The 21,105-nt window shown below is 43.7% G+C and overlaps 1 long non-coding RNA gene across 2 annotated transcripts; it reads right to left on the bottom strand.

Annotated features, from left to right (window-relative positions):
• Positions 1 to 9,750: 9,750 nt before the first annotated feature.
• On the bottom strand, positions 9,751 to 20,754 carry LOC129620954 (uncharacterized). Of its 2 annotated transcripts, none has more exons than XR_008698947.1 (4): positions 19,572 to 20,754; positions 18,843 to 18,935; positions 11,882 to 12,003; positions 9,751 to 10,811 (listed from the first exon to the last, which is right to left on the bottom strand). It is a non-coding gene; the product is annotated as an uncharacterized LOC129620954 (long non-coding RNA). The 2 variants fall into 2 exon arrangements; XR_008698946.1 differs by having other exon boundaries at positions 9,761 to 10,697; positions 19,572 to 20,196.
• Between the last annotated feature and the right edge of the window lie 351 nt (positions 20,755 to 21,105).

The following is a 21,105-nucleotide window of genomic DNA, read 5'->3' as shown; positions in this document are numbered from 1 at the left end:
GTCTGGGAAAGGGCTGCCAGCTTTGTGGAAGGGAGCTTCTGGGTATTTCCCAGGTGGGGACTTACACTGAGAAAGAGATGGCAAGAGCTGGAAGTATTGTTGAAAATGTACAGTGGATAGTCTGGACTACTGATTGGTGGGAAGTAAAGTTGCCTTTGAATGCTTGGGACTTCAAACCCTTACCTTCCCTTGCCTTCCTGTGGGTCTGCTCGGAGTATGGCAATTCTATGAAGCTGGGACTATCAAAAGCCAAAAGGAGGGGGACTAGACCTCAGCTGGGGAAGCATACACTGAGACCCAGTTTTTAAGGACTCTTCATGTGATTTAAAGGGGATTCATCCCATTGAAAGTTTCACATCCAGTCCTTATAACAACCTAGGTATCGCCTGTGTTGACCACACCTTTGCTTTGAATTGCCTATAAGCCATGACCACAGCCAGAGTCTATGGACCAGTCACTTTGGCTAAGTTCCATCATCTTCAACTGCAAAATAGTTCTAATAGTATCTTTCATAGGGGGTTGTGAGAATAAAATAAACTAACATACTAAAATATCCTAGCACAGTACCTAAAGCAAAGCAGACATGTCACAGATCAATCAGTTATCACAAGCATCCTTGTAATATCACATTTTATCATTGACATCACATTTTATAACTTGGTTGAAAATTAGTGAAAACACATAAAGTAAAATCCACCCACAGCTCATCTGTATGTAAAAAGAAAGAATTGTACAAAGACTTCACAAAACCCTACTTTCCACTTTCTAGGTTAACAGTTTGGTGTGTCTCCTTCTTCATTTTTCTTCAAGTTTAATTGGACCACCTATTGATCACTCTCTCTTTCTTCATGGTTTTTTAAAATACAGACATTGAATCATGTTGTCTAGCTAGTCAATGTTTTAACTTGATATATCATGAACAATATAGGAATGCAGTCATTCCTTGGGTACTATCTGTCTTTTTAGTTTTTTCTAATCTGATGGGCAAAAGAGAACATCTCATTGTTTTGGGTTGACTTTCTCTGATCAAGCATCATTTTGTGTCTTCTGAAAGTTTGCATTTTCTCCTCTATGAATTGCCAGTTCCAACCTTAACAGGGAACTTCCCTGGTGGTCCAGTGGTTACAACTCCCCATGTCCACTTCAAGGGACATGGTTTCCATCCCTAGTAGGGGAACTAAGATCCTTCATGCTGCAGTGCAGCCAAAAAAAAACAAAAAAAACAAAAAGAACTAAAAACCTTAACCCACTTTTCTATCCGGCCTTTTCTGTTTTCCTTATTAAATTGTAGAACACTCTTTGTAGAGGAAGGACATTTACCTTTTGTCTGCTACTTGTGTTAAAAATATGTCCCCCCATTCTGCCCTTTGCTTTCTGAGTTTATGGTATCTTTTGTCATTCAGAAATTTTAAATATCTTTTTGTAGTCAAAGGTGTCTTTTATGCATCTCGGTGTATTTGGGGGTTGTTTAGCAAGCCTTTGTTTTCTGGCCTTCCTGGGTCCATTGCTATGCTCTCCATCCTCTCATGGGTGATGGTTGGCAATGAATGTCCTCCTTGAGCCCTGCTCTGTCCCTTATGCCAGCACCTTGGGCTCCTTGTGTATCAACACGGTGTAATAATTGTCTGGTGCTGGCAAGTGTTACACTGTGTCAGAGAACACAGAGAAAGGCAAGAATAGAGGAGCCAAGACAGTCCGAGAAGGCAGTGAAAGAAGTGGGTGGGAGTTGGGGTAGCTGAAAGGTTGAAAAGCAGAGAGGAGTGGGGAGAGGAATTTCATGACCTTGAATTGAGTGTCTAAAAGTCACGCTAGCTGATACTCCGAGTAGGACTTTTAAAACTAATGGCATCTTGGAAAGGAATTTCGTTTAACTTTTTTTCCAAACTCATTTCATTCTTTACAAGCACTACATAGTGGCTGGTCTCCACACCTGGGAGGCAATATAAAAACCTCCTGCCAGACTCAAAATGAAAGAAAAAGAAACTGGAAAATTGGACCTCAGCTCAAAAGTATGTCTCTTCTTGAGTAAATTTTAATAGATATTCCAGGCTCCATAGATCAAATGCTTAAATTAAGAAAAAAAAAAAACAAAACAAGAAAGTAATGATACTTTGGTTAGAGTGAGTCTGAGTTCCTTACCTCTCCATAGTTTACCTTCCTAAATAAATAGACAAAAACAGTTCAGGTCACCACATACACAGGAGCACCTACCCTGTACCAACTGTCTCTCCTGAAAACAGCTCTGGAGATAAACAGGAGATGGTGTAGGGGTCATTTGGGATCACTGAAGCTCTGATGGCTGGAGCATTGCCTAATAGTCCCTGGCATCCTATATACCCCTGACCATAATGCTCCAGCATCAGGCAACGAAGCTACTCTCTGCCCCTACAGTTAGAGCTCCTAGAGTCTTGGGGCTTCTGCTCACTCTCTTATCTCTGTTCCTCTGTAGACTGCTGCCTCTTTCCAGGTCTCCTCGGTATGCAGAGCCTCTTTTTAAAAAATGTCATTTATTTATTGGCTGTGCTGGATTTTCGTTGCTGTGAGTGGACTTTCTTTAGCTGAGTCAAGAGGAGGCTGCTCTCTGGTTGCGGTGCGCAGGTTTCTCATGCAGTGGCTTCTCTTGCTGCAGAGCATGGGCTCCAGGCACGTGGGCTTCAGCAGTTGCAGCACACGGGCTCAGTACCTGTGGTGCACAGGCTCAGTACTTGTGGTGCACGGGCTCAGTACTTGTGGTGCACAGGCTCAGTACTTGTGGTGCACGGGCTCAGTACTTGTGGTGCACAGGCTTAGTTGCTCCACTGCATGTGGGATCTTCCCAGACCAGGGATTGAACCATGTCTCCTGCATTGGCAGGTGGACTCTTAACCACTGGACCACCAGGGAGTCATGGATGCCCTCTTGAGGCTCATACTCAAACTTTCCAAAAGACAAGGTCTGATTGGTTCTAGTTACTGTTGTCCTTTTGGGGTTGTCTCATTGGCTGCCGGTCAGTCTATACAGCCAACTCTTCTTGGGTTTGTTGCCCACCCCTGCTTCATGGTGGCAGGGTCACGTGGCCAGGTTTCTTCAAAAGGAGCTCCACATGGGCATGAAGGCCTCAAGAATAAAATAAGCTGCTTTCCAATATTCCTTCTTTCTAGCATCATGCCCACTGAAACAAAACTTGACATCTGGCTATTTAGTTTGTAGTAGATTAGAATGTGAAAGGGAAAATAGGAGATGAGAAAGACTTACAATCATAGTCAAACATTATTAGTTAACTAACATTTGTTAACATTTCAATGTTTATTACTTTCTAAGCAATAAGTTATGACTTTTCAAGGCCTACAGTGAGGAAATAGGCCAAAAACTGGAGTACAAAAGAGTATAACTGACATATGAGAACTCAGGAAGCAGGACTTCTCTGGTGGTCCAGTGGTTAAGAATCAGACTTCAATGCAAGGGACGCAGGTTTGATCCTCGGATGGGGAGCTAAGATCCCATGTGGTACAACTAGAGCAAGCCCTGCATGCCATAACAAAGACCTGGCACAACCAAAATAAAAATAAATAAAATACCAGGAATTCAAGAAGCTACCAAGTGGAGCCATGTACTGTTGCAACAAGTCTTGCCCCCTTCTGTGACACCAGTCTACCCCTATTTTACAGCACCGAATAATACTTGAGATTCAGAAAAATACTTGAGCCATGGAATTGGTAAGGTGAGTTCCAAAGATTCTACTCGGTGGCTAAGAACTACTTAAGTTCGTGATTATTGATCTGTCATCACTTTTTCATTTTGTTGGCAACCGTCATCTGTAGGCCAACTTGTGGGATCTTCTTGCAGACATCAGGCAGAATACGCAAACTTGCCAGAGGAGTTGACTCAAGATATTCTGAATAACCATTTCCTGAGATGTTTCTCAACTCCATCTTCTATCTATTTTGATTCACAGCAATCTTTCAGATTATACCATATGTTTTTGTTACCCAAGATTATTATTAAAAACAACCATAACTAGCACTAATACACCATTTCTAAGCTATGTGTGTCACTCAGGATCCTTGCAGGGGATCTATGTGATTGGAGGAGAATTTTTGGGGGCTCCATCATGCAGCTTGCATGATCTTAGTTCCCTGACCAGGGACTGAAATCAGGCCTCCAGCAGTGAAAGCTCCCGGTCCAAGCCACTGGACCACCAGTGCAAGAGGATTTATAAAGGGACTATTCCCAAAATCCATATGAGAGCAAAGTTTAGGGAAACTACCCCATGCCAGTGCAGCACCCTGAGGCCAGCAACCCTGGGGAGCAGTTACCATCCCTAAGCTTAGCGGGGAGAAGGGAGGAAGCGGTGTATAGGGGGTGTATATGGAGAAGGTCCCTTGACAGAGCTGTGACCTTAGCTAGAGGCACAAAGCCAAACCACAGTGACCTGGCAGAGAGGAAACCAAGGAAAATATCTCTCTCCTCACTTTCCTCTGGCCCTCCTATCTCCATCATTTCCCATTTGCAAAACATTACTGGAACCCTGAGTGTAAGAGATATAGCCCATGGAAGTCAGTCTCCTAGGATACAGAATAGAGTAAAAAGAGATGGGGGTGAATCTAAAAGGGCAAAGAGACGATGTCCAGTGCTTCTTCAATGTCATATTCACTAATGACATTAATGACAACAATATTAACAACACGTTCCATTTGAGCCCCTGCTTTGCACCCTTCACACCTGTTTGCCTTCTATGGGTAAGGAAATGATGGTTCACAGGCTACTGTGCTCTTCAGGGTCCCTGTAGAACAGGGAGATTACCTTCTGAAAAGGAAATTCATAAGCAACGGTGGGGATGTCCCTGGTGGTCCAGTGGTTAAGAATCTGCCTTGCAATGCCAGGGATACCATTCAATCCCTGGCTGGGGAACTAAGATCCCACATGCCATGGGGCAACTAAGCCCACACGTTGCAACTATAAGCCCGCACACCACAACAAAAGAAAAGATCCATGTGCCCCAGCTAAGACCCAAGGCAGCCAAATAAATAAATAAAGGATGATCTCAGCCATCTAGGGTACATTAGTTATCTGTCACTGCTAACAAAACATAGTAGTATAAAATAACAAACATTTATTATTTCATGCAGTCTCTGCGGGTGGGTGGTACTAGCTAAGGTTCTGTCATGAGATTGTCAAGAGGTTGACCAGGGTTGGAGGCCTCTGAAGGTTTGCTTTTGGCTGAAGGATTCATTTTCTACGCAGCTCATTCGCTCGCCTTGCAAGTGACTGCTGGCTTTCAGCACGAGGCCTCAGTTGCTTACCATGTAGACCGCTCCACAGGACTGGTATAGTGTCCTTGAGACATGGCGGTTGGCTTCTCCCAGGGTGATCCAAGACAGCAAAGCAGGTAATCCCCTGGTGATCCAATGGCTAAGACTCTGTGCTTCTAATGCAGGGGGCCCAGGTTTGATCCCTGGTTAGGGAACTAGATCCCACAGGCCGCAACTATGAGTTCACATGCCACAACTAAGGCCTGGCGCAGTCAAATAAATAAATAGATACTTTTTGAAAAAGATAATTAGAATAAATCTATTTTAAAAAGGGAAGATCAAAACAGAGAGGAAGCACAGTTGTTATGACCTAGTCTCCCAAGTTATAACCCATCACTTCCACCATATGCTCTTCGTTAGAAGCAAATCACAAAACCCAAACCACACTTGTGGGAGGGGAGGGAGGAGATACATGGCAGGGATTAAATGCCATCTCTTAATGAGATTGGTAAGAATCTGTGAACATATTCTAAAACCACTAGATATCACAATAGCATATACCAAAGATATTGTAGTTATTAATATACGATTGAAGAGCTTAGGGAAGACTTTACATTGAAACTTGACCATCACCAAGCAAGGTGAAATCTCCCAAGCATACTGTGCTCTATACAAAGTAAAAGCAGGTTAATAGAAGAGGGCTAGTTCTCAAGGAATCTTTGAGAAGATGGCCCAGAGGGGTAATACTATACAGAGAATGGTGAACCCAGTAGACACAATTATCTGATAAAAGGAGAGGCATACTTGATTTGGGGGCAGGAATGTATCAAGTCTAGATGAAATATCTGACAGAATTATCCATTTCCCCTGGGTGGGAGATGCCTTTTGGGAATGTAGAGTCCTAGGCAGCAGGCATGATGATTTCAGTAAACCTAAAGAATCACCTCCACTTAAGATCAACTGATTGCTAATGTTTGGGTACCCAACAGTGTCTTATGAGTGTTGGTAATATGACTTGGGCCTGAGCATTTCCAGACCTGCAGAGCTAAGGGCTAGATAGACTCATGAACATAGAGGTCCCACGCTGCAGTGAAATCACTGCCTTGGGTGATGCCCTTATCTCACCAGGCCTTTTGTTATTGCAGAGCCCCTTCTATAAAAATTCATGTGTCATTTCCATGCTGGCACCACTGAAAGCAAGCTGGGTCACTGGCAGGATCACTGAAGCCACCTGGGAAAACTCAGCCAGGGTTCTCATTCATTCTGTGTCTGCTCAAACCAGCACAATCTGATCTGGAAATATGGCCTCAATATGGGCCATCAGTGTTTCTGTTGGTACACAGAGGATACAGTCTTCATCAAGTCAGACTAAGTGATTTTCCTTGAATAGATTGTCCAAGACATTTACCCAGTGAATAAACAATTCGGGTTCTTTGTACATAAAAATTTTTTAAAAACAATTTCAAAAGAATTCATGCAATAGTAGGACACAGTTTACAACACCAAAAATACTGCAAACAACCCAAATATTTAGCAATATGGGACAGCAGCATTAACTATGTTACAGCCACACAGTTGAGTACATTAGCTGCATTGACCTTTCTGCCATGATGGAAATGCTCTACTCTGTCCAGTATGGGAGCCTCTAGTCACATGCAGCTACTGAGCACTTGAAGTGGTGCTAGTTCAGCCAAGGAGTTACATTTTAATTTTATTAATTTTAGTTTAAATAACCATATATGGCCGGTAGGCTATCTTAATGGACCCTGTTCCTCAATACAATGATATCATATGAACTCCAAGACAGATTGTGGAATAAAAAAACAAGATGTCAAAAGTATAGACTATGTTACCTTTTGTGAATGAGAGGGAGAGAAGTAAAAATAAATATTAATACTTACATTTGCATGAACTTTCACATAATTAGTGAAAGAATAAATGAAAAAGGACAAAGGGAACAGGATGGATATGGATGGAATGAAAGTGAGACTTCTCAGTGTATATGTTTTAATATTATTTAGATTTTAAAACCATACAAATGTATTACCTACTCAATAAAAAGAATAAACCAAAATAAAATTAAAATTTTAAGAAAAAAATCCATGTGAAGATATACTTAGCATATGAGCATTAGGAATAGATCTTTCTCTGAGTTCTCATAGACTTCCCTCTATCAGATAAGGCAAGATAAATAAATCATTATGTTTCTTTTTGCCTTAGTTGCCTGGAAGGGCAAGGCAAAATGTAATGTTTAGCTATAGTATCTTTCATTTATCTAGATTTCTACTATAACACCTCCCCCACAGTCCTACCTTTTACCTGGTTTTTGTTAATTTATCTTTCTTACTGACTTTCCCAGTCAGTAAGAAAAAAAAAAAAAAATTTTTATGTACAAAGAACCTGAATTGTTTATTCACTGGGTAAGCCTCTTTAATGAGGCAAAATAGTAAAAAAAAAAAAAAAAAGAAGAAGAAGAAGAAATAGAAAATACCTGATTAAGAAGATAAGAAAGGCACATTTTTGATAGAAGTTTAAAATGATACCATCTTTTAAGAGTATAATTTAGAAATGTCTATTAATTTCCTAAATATACATGGATTTTGATTCAACAGTCCTAGGAATTTGTCTTATGAAAATACTTGTAGAAATGTGTAAGATATAAGTACAAAGGACAATCAAATCCCTTATGATTATACAGTGGAACTGAGAAATAGATTAAAGGGACTAGATCTGATAGACAGAGTGCCTGATGAACTATGGACAAAGGTTCATGACACTGTACAGGAGACAGGGATCAAGACCATCCCCAAGAAAAAGAAATGCAAAACAGCAAAATGGCTGTCTGAGGAGGCCTTGCAAATAGCTGTGGAAAGAAGAGAAGCCAAAAGCAAAGGAGAAAAGGAAAGATATAAGCATCTGAATGCAGAGTTCCAAAGAATAGCAAGAAGAGATAAGAAAGCCTTCTTCAGCGATCAATGCAAAGAAATAGAGGAAAACAACAGAATGGGAAAGACTAGAGATCTCTTCAAGAAAATTAGAGATACCAAGGGAACATTTCATGCAAAGATGGGATCATTAAAGGACAGAAATGGTATGGACCTAACAGAAGCAGAAGATATTAAGAAGAGGTGGCAAGAATACACAGAAGAACTGTACAAAAAAGATCTTCACAACCCAGATAATCATGATGATGTGATCACTCACCTAGATCCAGACATCCTGGAATGTGAAGTCAAGTGGGCCTTAGAAAGCATCACTACGAACAAAGCTAGTGGAGGTGATGGAATCCCAGTTAAGCTATTTCAAATCCTAAAAGACAATGCTGTGAAAGTGCTGCACTCAATATGCCAGCAAATTTGGAAAACTCAGCAGTGGCCACAGGACTGGAAAAGGTCACTTTTCATTCCAGTCCCAAAGAAAGGCAATGCCAAAGAATGCTCAAACTACTGCACAATTGCACTCATCTCACATGCTAGTAAAGTAATGCTCAAAATTCTCCAAGCCAGGCTTCAGCAATATGTGAACCATGAACTTCCAGATGGTCAAGCTGGTTTTAGAAAAGGCAGAGGAACCAGACATCAAATTGCCAACATCTGCTGGCTCATCAAAAAAGCAAGAAAGTTCCAGAAAAACATCTATTTCTGCTTTATTGACTATGCCAAAGCCTTTGACTGTGTGGATCACAATAAACTGTGGAAAATTCTGAAAGAGAAGAGAATATCAGACCTCCTGACCTGCCTCTTGAGAAACCTATATGCAGGTCGGGAAGCAACAGTTAGAACTGGACATGGAACAACAGACTGGTTCCAAATAGGAAAAGGAGTACGTCAAGGCTGTATATTGTCACCCTGCTTATTTAACTTATATGCAGAGTACGTCATGAGAAATGCTGGGCTGGCTGGAATCAAGATTGCCAGGAGAAATATCAATTACCTCAGATATGCAGATGACACCACTCTTATGGCAGAAAGTGAAGAAGAACTAAAGAGCCTCTTGATGAAAGTCAAAGAGGAGAGTGAGAAAGTTGGCTTAAAGCTCAACATTCAGAAAACTAAGATCATGGCATCCGGTCCCATCACTTTATGGGAAATAGATGGGGAAACAATGGAAACAGCGTCAGACTTTATTTTTTGGGCTCCAAAATCACTGCAGATGGTAACTGCAGCCATGAAATTAAAAGACGCTTACTCCTTGGAAGAAAAGTTATGACCAACCTAGATAGCATATTAAAAAGCAGAGACATTACTTTGCCAACAAAGGTCTGTCTAGTCAAGGCTATGGTTTTTCCAGTGGTCATGTATGGATGTGAGAGTTGGACTGTGAAGAAAGCTGAGCACCAAAGAATTTATGCTTTTAAACTGTGGTGTTGGAGAAAACTCTTGAGAGTCCCTTGGACTGCAAGGAGATCCAACCAGTCCATTCTAAAGGAGATCAGTCTTGGGTGTTCATTGGAAGGATTGATGCTAAAGCTGAAACTCCAATACTTTGGCCACCTCATGCGAAGAGTTGACTCATTGGAAAAGACCCTGATGCTGGGAGCGATTGGGGGCAGGAGGAGAAGGGGACGCCAGAGGATGAGATGGCTGGATGGCATCACTGACTCAATGGACGTGAGTTTGAGTAAACTCCGAGAGTTGGTGATAGACAGGGAGGCCTGGCATGCTGCAATTCATGGGGTCACAAACAGTCGGACATGACTGAGCAACTGAACTGAACTGTGCATCAATAGAGAGTGGTGAAGTAAGTTATGAAAAAACATGTGATAGTGAAAAAGAGTGCGATAGACCTGTTTACTGACACTTGATGATGATCAAGTATTAAACAATACATAGAACAGCAGTTCTCAGACTTTTTGGTCTTAGGACTCCGTTTTACTCTTACCAATTAATTGGGATTCCAAAGAGCTTTTGTTATGTAGGTTATATCTACTGGTATTTACCACATTAGAAATTTAAACTACGACATTTAAATATACACTTCTTAATTTATTTAAGGTGTTGGCTAACCTTCCCAGGTGGCGCTAGTACTAAAGAACCTGCCTGCGAAGGCAGGAGACTTAAGGTTTGATTCCTGGGTTGGGATGATCCGCTGGAGGAGGGCAGGGCGACCCACTCCAGTATACTTGCCTGAAGAATCCCATGGGCAGAGGAGCCTGGTGGGTTATGGTCCACAGGGTCGCAAAGTGTCGGACACAACTGAAGTGACTTAGCACATAGCACGCTGGCCAACCCAATAACAATAACAAACAGATTACATGTTTATGTAAGTCACATCCTTTTTATCAAAATGAACTATGGCAAGACGTAATTTAGTAAGAAGGCTGGCAATGTCTCACATTTCTGCAAATGTATTTAATATCTGGCTTAATAGAAGACAGCTGGATTCTCACGGCTACTTCTGCAATCAATCTGTTGTGGTAGGTGTTTTGGTTGAAGTACAGGAAGCAAAATCCAACCTCATGCTCAGCTGTAGTTGGAAAAGGGAGAGTAATTTTCATAGATCATTTTGGATATTCTTCTTGGCGAGTTCACCAAATTTCCACAAGTGGTGGTTTCTCAAGGATTAGTTGCAATGTGGATTCTGAAACCATATTGATGAACTTTTCTTACTGTTACTTTAAAATCCATCAGTCTATCTTCCACTTCCAATGATTCTTTTACCCATGTATGACTTTGTAACATCATAACTGGTCATTTAAAAAACACCGGTTCACTGAGTTATATAGATGTTTTGTATATTGACACATATTATTAACAATGTCAAAAATCACATTTGTTAATATCACCACCAATCTCATCATTACAGTCTTTAAGTGTTGGCAAGCTGTCAGCTCATAATGACAAATATAAGTTAAACAGCATGCTTTGGGAGTTGTTGTGTAGCTTATAATCCCTTTTTTGTTAAAAAAAAAAAATCCTAATTTTTGCTTAAAAGTTTGAATTTCATCATTAGTACTACACACTTGTCAGTCTTCCTTGAAGTAACAGGCTCATTAATTGTTGAGAAAATGTCTGAAAAAATGCCCAAATCTGACCCAATATAGTTTGCCTGTTAGTCATTGTTTCAAGTAAAAATATTTCTCCATTAAAACACACTCACACACACAATTGAATTCAGTTTGCAAGTCAAACAATTGCACAAGTACCGCTCCTGCAGACCATTATTGTAACTTGGAATGCAGCTGAAGTGTTTGATGTGTACTCCTCATCTCATACAGACTCTTAAAAATAAAGGGACTCCAGGGTTGAAATTTAATAAACTTAGTCATCTTCACTGTTCTATCAAGGGCGTTCTTAGGGAAAATAGAGTTTCTGTTATTCTGAGAGTGTGCTGGTGAAGGATACAATGACTCCTCACCGCCACCCCAGGACAGTCTGGTGCCACCACCCTGATCTAGGACACCAGCAGCAGTTTTACCCACCTTCGTATTTTGTAACATCAGTGCAAATATCAACACTGTGAAGAAAGCAAATAATGCTTTAGCGCAATTATAAAAACAGCTTTGGCCTTATGGACCCTCTGAAATAGTCTCAGGAATCTTCTGGAATTCATAAAACCACGCTTTGAGAACGGCTGATGTAGCCCATGATCCCTTTTTTGTTTAAAACAAAAAAAGGCAAAGACCGAAAGAAAGAAAGAAAGATACTCACCGAAGTACCAACGGTGACTCTAGCAGCAGAGAGTGATCAAGTGACATTTTCTTGGTGTCACATGCTCTTCTCTTTTTTGAATCCTTTACAATGTGTATGTATTTCTTAAGTAATTAAAAACACTAAAGAAAGGAAAAGATTAAATAAATGATAAACACCAATTACAACACACTCAGAGAATGTAAAATGCTCCTTGGACCTGTTTTTATGTTGAAAATATGAAGAGATTAGATACATAAAGCAGGGAGCTTAAATTATTAAAAAACAAAACAAGACACAAGAGAAAGCTCACCCTGAGAAATACTTCATTTCCCACAGGGCTGGAGGAAGGAAGTGCCGCCCTGCCTGGGATGCTGAGGCATCCACCAGGCCCAGGTAGCTTAAATGAATGACCCTGCTGATACTTTTACACACAGGCTGAAAATAAATCTAAAACACATTCTCTGTAGAAGGCAACAGGATTAGACTCGAAGAGTGATTTGACACTTTAGAAAGCTCACAGCTTCCTTCCCAGAGGAAAGACAAAATCAGGCACAGGACCCAGGGCTTACAGAGGAGATACAAAGTTTCTCTTTGGTGCCTTAAGCCTCCAGCTCTGCACCTTCCTCCCTCTAGACTGAACCTGCCACCTCTTGCCTTTGCAGGGTCCAGTGCTCTTCTGGTCTCCTCTCCTTTGCCCCTACTATCTCAGCCTCTCCCATATCAGTCATCCACGCCTCTCCGTCATCTACACCCTAGCATAAATGAGTTTCCATAACGAGGCTCCCTCCCCTGCTGCATTTGCTTTTTAGACTGATCTCTGATGGTGGACTAAAAGGCTGGATGCTGAGAGAAGGCAGCTGAGGCATCAGTGGTAATTGCTGGGGAAGTCCCTGAAGCAGAAGTCTCTTTCCCAGGCTTCTAAAATCATGCTCTATGGGTGGCTACCGTCAGCAGTTTCCTTCTGCTGTGTGCCATCAAAGATGTTACTGCTGCTTTCTGGGCTCTGTTAACCCAAGTGGGTTGGACTGGTGACCTCCTGGGTTTCTGTGACTGAGCTCCATTAATGTAAGGGAGTGCCGGCTCAGGAGGCCTGGGGAATGGCATCTTGTTTTCAGTTCCTGAATTCAAGCAGGATTCGGAGGAAACTGCCCTCAGCTCCCTGCAGTTTGCCCTCCTCCCCCCTTCTCTTCCTCATGACCTGCGTCTCCAGGGGGAGGATCAAACAAAGAGGTTGCAGAGGATGGTGGAATGCTGTGTTTGGTTAAGTCCCAGGCTGGATGTGATTACAAAGCTCCTGTGACTGTGGAGACGCGGTGGGGAATGTGGTGGGAGGGATTCTGATGTCCAAGAAGGTGTTCAGGCACAGCCCCCACCCCCTCCACACACATACACACACAACTCTTAATGCAATTGTGAGTTGCTCAACTTTCTGCTCAGACCCTCACCTCATATGTGCCCCCACCTCCTTAGAGATCTTCTTACAGGCACTTGTTTTTAGGCTTTCAGAAGACCAAACAACTTTCACAAATTAAAGGAATAAATAAATGACTTTCTAGCATTTTTGCTTCTCAATATCTGTCATCCTACATGTGGTGAATTCTCAAGGACAAGAGTCACAGCTGACCCCTCTCTTTATCCCCTCCCACTCCTTTCATCATGCCCAGGACTTGATGCCTCCCTCAGTTTTGTTCCATGTACAGATATGAGAATGAATGGAGAAATGAATGTTTCCACTAAGGTTCAAAAAAGTGTTTTTAAAGGTAATGGGTTACTGGGACTTCCTGGTAGTCCAGTGGTAAAAGATCTACCTTCCAATGCAGGGGATGCAGTTTCAATCCTGTCAGGGAACTAGGATGTCAGGTTCCCTGGGGCAACTAAGCCCGCATGCAGCAGCTACTGAGCCCATGTGCCACAAACTAGACAGTTCCACACCCCCCAGTGAAAGATCCCAAGTGCCACAATGAAGACTTAATGCAGCCAAATAAATAAAGTATTTAAAAATAAATAAACCTCAGATATGCAGATAGCACCACTCTTACAGCAGAAAGCGAAAAAGAACTAAAGAGCCTCCTGATGAAAGTGAAAGAGGAGAGTGAAAAAGCTGGCTTAAAACTCAACATTGCAAAAACTAAGATCATGGCATCCAGTCCCTTCACTTCATGGCAAATAGATGGGGAAACAATGGAAACAGTGAGAGATGTCATTTTCTTGGGCTCCAAAATCACTGCAGATGGTGACTGCAGCCATGAAATTAAAAGATGCTTGCTCCTTGGAAGAAAAGCTATGATAAACCTAGACAGCATATTAAAAAGCAAAGAGACATTACTTTTCTGACAAAGGTCCATATAGTCCAAGCTATGGTTTTTTCAGTTGTCATATATGGATGTGAGAGTTGGACCATAAAGAAAGCTGAGCACCAAAGAATTGATGCTTTTAAACTGTGGTGTTGGAAAAAACTCTTGAGAGTCCCTTGGACTGCAAGGAGATCCAACCAGTCAATCCTAAAGGAAATCAATCCTGAATATTCATTGAAAGGACTGATGCTGAAGCTGAAGCTCCAAAACTTTGGTCACCTGATGCAAAGAGCTGACTCATTGGAAAAGACCCTGATGCTGGGAAAGACTGAAGGCAAGAGGAGAAGGGGATGACAGAGGATGAGATGGTTGGATGGCATCACCAATTCAATGGACATGAGTTTGGGCAAGCTCTGGGAGTTGGTGATGGACAGGGAAGCCTTGCATGCTGCAATCCATGGGGTTGCAAAGAATGGGACATGACTGAGCAACTGAACTGACTGAAATAAAGGTAATGGGTTATTCCCCATGGAGAACAGTCACCATGTCACTCAACTTGTCTTCTTGTCTCCATTTCCTTTACTGTAATTCACAAAAGAGTGGCCTGGGGGAGTGATCATGGTAGATAAGGAAGAGCAAGCCGAAAAGGACCCTGTGCTGGCACTTCCAGCTTTATGACCTTAAGAAAGTCACTCACCTTCTCTAGACCTCAGTTTCAACTCAAAGATAGGGTTGAAAATACCTTCCTCGAGCCCAGAGGACCCATAGGAGCCTATGTGAGACTTCAGTTGAGTGAGCAAGATTTGTCAGGTCCACCCTGTGAGTTAGGGACAGGGAGACTCAGGCTAGCTGATTGAAGACCTCCAGAGCGTGCTCCCCACTTGGTGCCTGGCTTCCTCATCCCCTTGAAGACTCACAGCAACACAAGAAAAGGGAGTGCTTTATCTTCATCCCCCAGCATCCCTTCAGAGCCACTGGGACCATCAACTCAACGGGACATTCTGAAACTATTGGTGGGGAGATGGTTGTTTGGTTGGGAGGAGGTCAGGGTCATAAGCTTGGGCTGTGCCCATCAGACAGTTCTGCAGAGCATAAAAGTGTTGCAGCACACAATGGAATCTCTTCCCTTAAAAGAAACACATAATGGAAACGAAGTTTAAAATTTTAACTTGACAATAAAGTAGCCAACTCTTGCTCCCCTGTGGAGAGGGTATCACGATCATGGATTCCCAGCTGCCAGAGTCCCATGCTCGGGTCAGAGCGTTCAAGGCCTGGCCACAAGGGATGGCTGCCCCAGGGGCCGTGTTATCAGCCCTTGCCGCACAGGATGTCCTGGGAAAGTTGGGGGCAGAAGACAACACTTCCACCCTCAAAGGGACCTCTGCAAGGAGGAGTCACCACCTTGGACTCCAGCCCAAGGGTCAAAGAAGGGTGTCCTGTGGTCCTTCCTGTGCTGGCCCTAGACCCCTGGGCAGCAGTGTCAGGGGACAGCAGGAGGACCTCCTCCTTCGGGTCAGGGTGAGGTTACGAGGGCATGTTTGGCCAAGGCCAGGCTGTTGGGCATAGGTATGGCCACTTTGCCATCAACTTCTCCAAAACTGGTTTAACATCCTGCAGGATACTCGATTAGATATGGTGGGAGGCGTAGCAGCTGCTGTTCCTCTTTGTAAAGACAGTAGGAACAGACTTGGTTTTGACCTAACTGTGGCATGTTGGTGATGGTGGGTTTCTCTGCCTCTCTAACCCCTGCCTTGCCCCTCTTATCTATGGTCAGCAGGAGAGTGGAGTCTCAGATCCAGCCCTGACTGTTCTCAAAGCCCACCATCTCCTTTCTACAGCAGAGGTCCCTAAACTTCAGGATCTAATGCTGATGATCTGAGATGGAGCTGATATAATCATAACAGAAATAAAGTGCACAATACATGCAATATGCTTTAGTCATCCTGAAAACTTCCCTTTCCCCCTTCCATGAAACTGGTCCCAGGTGCCAAAAAGATTGAGGGCCACCGCTCTACAGGACAGAGGCATCGGGGGGATGTTGTCTTCAGGCCCCCCTCCTCCTCTCTGGGCCTTTCTCCAGCCTCAGGTGGCCAGAGTCCCCTGGGTAAAGAGAACCCCTCTCCTTCTCCCCTAGTCCCTACCCCCGGTTAGAGAGAAAGTATCAGACAATAAACCCATTCAGGCTGAGGAGTTTTGTGGATTTAAAGAGGACAGTTTTAAAAGTGGGAGATGAACAAGAATGATATTTAAGAAAAAAATGGCCTAATTAGCTGTGTGGCTTTGGGCTTTTTACCCAACCTCACTGAACCCCAATATCTTCATCTATACTGTGGGGACTAACACTATTTTTGCCTTATGGATATAATGATTAAACGTGGGAAATGCCCAGAACATAATAGGAATCTATATATTTAGCATCTCTATCATAAGATCCACCACACTGATTTTAAGCTTTCTACATTTACCCATGGAAGAAAGGGCTGTCTCTCCTCTGAAGAGTTTTTTAACAAGTGTGCCCATTTTTAACAAGGTAGCAGTAATTAGGGTCTGGGAAAGACATCAGGGACAGCAAGACTCTGAGAGGCTCCCACTTCTAGCTTAACCCAAAAAGGAATCTGAGCGTAGACAGAGGAGGCAACCTGGATTAGAACAGCCTGTGTAGTTTAATCAAAGCTCCTGATACCAGTGTCTCTCTAAATTCCCAATGAACCATTTATAGCTGCAGAGAAGAATGCATACTGCCAAGATGTTTAGATATGCATATGGAATTGGCTCTCTGCCAGTAGGACATTTCTTAGAATACACTTGTGTTCACATAAAAATTGCTTCAGATTCTTCCATTCTATGTCCAAATATACACGTATTTAATTTAAAATTAAAAAAAAAAAATGTGTGTTAAGTTGCTTCAGTCATGTCTGACTCTTAGCGACCCTATGTACCATTGCCCACCAGGCTCCTCAGTCCATGGGGATTCTCTAGGCAAGAATACTGGAGTGGGTTGCCATGCCCTTCTCCATGGGATCTTCCTGACCCAGGGATCAAACCAACGTCTCTTGCATTGCAGGCTGATTCTTTACCAACTGAGCCACCAGGGAGGCCCAAATATGTATGTATTTAATTTAAAATTGGAAAAAAAAAAAAAACCCAAAACCACCCAAACCAAAAAACAACCACCATGTCTCCCTGCCCGCATACAATCTTCAAGCTGACACTTTGAGAAGACACAGTGTGTCCAGGCTACGGCTTTTTGCTCTGCCTGTATCTGCCACAGACCCCCTTCTATGCCTGTGCAATTCCAATCTGACAGCATGGTTCAGAACAAGGATATGAATCTAGGTGGCCCCACCATCTCCCTTAGTTCCTCATGCCTGACCTGGCCTGCTCAACCAGTGCCCACACTCCATCCACAGTATAAATAAGACTCAGCAGAACCACACACATGTGTGCAAACTGAGAAGCCTGGCCCACTGTCAGGGGAGGAAATGGGGCTTGAAAGACCTAGTAGGCATGGGTGCCGTATTAGCCTGGGGTCTTATGTGGTAAGCAGTAGAAACGGACTCTGGGTGACTTACCCAGAAAGTACTTTATTGGAAGATGAGAGGCAACAGAGAACTCAAAGGAAAACTGAAGCCTGAAGGACAGGTGGGACAGCAGTTTCAGGAATCCAGGAAGTAGACACCAGGGTATAGTCACTGGAACTGAAACAGACCCCAAATATTTTCTGTTTTGGTATCAACTGCTATCTCTCGCTAGGACAGAGTATTTAATCAGCCTAACTTGGGTGACACAGCTCATCCTCTGGCCAGAGATGATGGGGTCCCTTGATGGCCAATCCCATCAAAATGTATGAGATGAAAGACAGGTCAATCACTAAGGCAAAATTGTGGCCGTATTACCAGAAGAGTGGGCACTGAATGCAGTTCCCAGCTATCTGCAACAATGGACCCTAGAGAATATTGCGCTCAGCAAAGTCAGGCAGAGAAAGACAAATATACTCTCTGACATCACTCATATGTGGAATCTAATAAATAATACAAATGAATCTGTATTCAAAACAGACTCACAGACATGGGAAACAAACTTACGGTTACCATAGGGGAGAGGGGAGGGAGGGATCAATTTGGGGTATGGGATTTACAGAAATAAACTATATATGAAAGAGCTAAGCAACAAGGGTTATTGCATAGCACAGGGAATTATACCCATTCTCTTGTAATAACCTATCAATATAAGGGAATATAACCTGCAAAAATACTGAATCACTATGCTATACACCTGAAACTCACATGATACTGTAAACCGACTACACTTCAAACAAAGAAAATTATCCATGATGGATCCTACAACTTGTCTCCAAAGCCAGCCTGGTTGTTCCCAAGGGACTCACAGGTCCTCTCTAAAGAGAGTCGGCTGTCACCAGATCACCAGCATCAGCAGCTACCGCTGAGTGTTCCCTTCTCAAGACACAGAGCCTTTCACCCCAAGCAAGAAGGCCCAGGATGAAGTACCTGGGCAAAAAGGCTCCAGGGAAGAGGAAGCCCATCTGGAGAGAACGTAGTCCTCACCAAGATGAACTACAACCACAATCATTCAAGGGAAGGGGCTACAGGGAGACAGAGTAGGGGATGTGCCCACAAAGGGAGACCCAGACAGAGAGGCTGGGCTCCGATATGCAGCCCGACTACCTTCATAATTTGGCCAAAGGTGGGTGCCAGCCAAGAGGTCTTCACCCCGAGGAGTCTGGAGACAGGCCTGGTTTATCAGTCAGAGTCTTCTTCCTACAATGCCCAAAAAAGAGGTATAAGCTGGTGGCCCAGTGGCTAAGACTCCATGATCCCAATGCAGGAGGACCAGGTTCCATCCCTGGTCAGGGAACTAGATCCCACATGCGGCAACTGAGACCCAGTGCAGCCAAATAAATTAAAAATAAAAGAAAGAAAGAGATAAGTAAACAAAGAAACTCACAACAACTCTAGACATGCAATATACACAGCATGCTTATAAAACTTTCAAGTAGCACAGAACTATACAGAGTACAAAATTAAAGTCTGTAGAATGACTCTTTCTCCCAAACATGGGCCCCATTTTATGGAATATCCAAGTCCTTGCTTCCCCCTCCTCAGTGGACACCAAGAGGAGTCCCCAGGGTGAAGGAACAGAGGGGACTAGGCAGGGAAACTCCAAGTGCCCTTCCAGCTCAGAGCTGAGGGGAAACCAGGGCAGCCCCCCACCACACACTCAACCCCCTGCAGTGGCTGTACCCTGGGTACCCGGGCAATAAGGAGGTGGCGAAGGAAAGGGGAGGCAGGGAGAGAGGCTGGGAGAGAGTGAGAGGATTAAAGTCCCCTTTACTCCCCCATTCCACCCATTCTACTCCCTCCCAAAGGTAGCAACTGTTCCCCACATTTCCTTACTCGCTTATATATGGCAGATAATCACATGAGAAACTGACTGGGCGTCATTTTCCTGCAGACATCTTATGAAAAGACGAGACCTGTTTCACTCCTCGTCTTCGCAAGTAAGCAAGTCCACTTGGAGCCCTGGAGGACCAGGGCTCACTTCCCCATTGTCCTCCTCCATAGAAAGGAAGTTCTAAAGGGAAGGAGATCTGTTTACTTTCTTCAACTTCTCCCACACTTAGAGCAGGGCTTGGAATATAGTAAGCGCTCGATTTTTTTGAGTAAATGAAATTTCTTCTCTCTTCTCGGATGAAGGTAGCATTCCCTCATAACCACACCTCCTCCTTGTCCTGATTGATCAAGTTTGACTGAGTTATTGGTCCTGGTCTTGCCACTCAATGACCTCCAGTTGGAGCCCGTGTTCTTGCTCGTGTACCCTGAGATAGGGGAGTACATAATGGAGCTGGAAAAACGAGGCTAGGTTCATTAGGTTTAGAGACAGAGGACCTCCGTGTGTGTTCCTGCTCCTTAGCCACCAGCTCACTAGCTGTGGGCTGGAGAGAAGTGGTGGATAGCGTGGGGAATCACCCAGAGCCCTCTCCAGGGCTGAAGCCCACCTTCCCTAGCAGCTGGAAGTGCTGAAGGCTGATGGCTCTCAGCTGAGTCACCTCAAGGACTTGCCTTGGCTGAGAAGGCCCACCTTTCTCAAGCCCAAGGACCGCCTCCATGAAGGAGTACAAAGGCTCAGCCCCTACTTGCCAGGAGGGACAACCCTACAGAGCCAGCTGAGCTCCAGAACAGCCTTCATCATGCCCTCAACCTCTGTGCCCAGTCCTGCCTTCTTCATTCCCTGCGGGTGCCAGTCCTGCAAAGCCTTCCCCTGCAGGCCTCTGTCACTCAGCCTGATTCTCAGGGTGCCCAAAATACAACAAGAGACCACACATATTCCCTCTCTTCCCAGGCTCATTAGCTATGCAACACAGGGTTAAAGAAGATGGGTTTTGAAGTCAAACAGATGTAGATTTTAATCCAAATCCACCACTTGCCCACTCTGTGTTAATGGGCAATGTATTTAACCTTGCTGAGACTTTGTTGCCTCATCTGTATAAGGGGGTAGAGGAGACACCTCTAGTGCCCTGTGTCATATACCCTCCACTGACCTGTGGTGTCAGGTATAGCTATGGGGGACAGTTTCACGGGAGCTCAGTCTCACCTGGGCTGCAGTGTCCCACCATTTGTTCTTCACATCCTTCACTTTGGAGGGGACGTCCCCAGGCCACTTGACCTCTATATGCTTCACTGATGTGTCGGGCCCTAAATCTAGATAGGATTTATATCCTCCCCTCTAGAGTAGATGCATCATACTTGTTACTTCTTCCTCAACTGGTCTCATTAATGGGGTCACTGGTACGGTACACTCTCATGTGATGCTCTGTGGAATGTCCAGATGATCCAGGTCCCTCCAGACTCCATGGCGGTAGAAGGCGGGGGAGTTAACACAGCCCTGACGCAAGACACTAACGTATCCTGTCCTCTGCTCCACGTGAAT

This window comes from Bubalus kerabau, chromosome 10 (assembly GCF_029407905.1).
Source record: "Bubalus kerabau isolate K-KA32 ecotype Philippines breed swamp buffalo chromosome 10, PCC_UOA_SB_1v2, whole genome shotgun sequence".
NCBI classification, from domain to species: Eukaryota; Metazoa; Chordata; class Mammalia; order Artiodactyla; family Bovidae; genus Bubalus; species Bubalus kerabau.
Note: the sequence above shows the minus strand (reverse complement) of the source record. Positions and strands in the feature narration are given on the sequence as shown.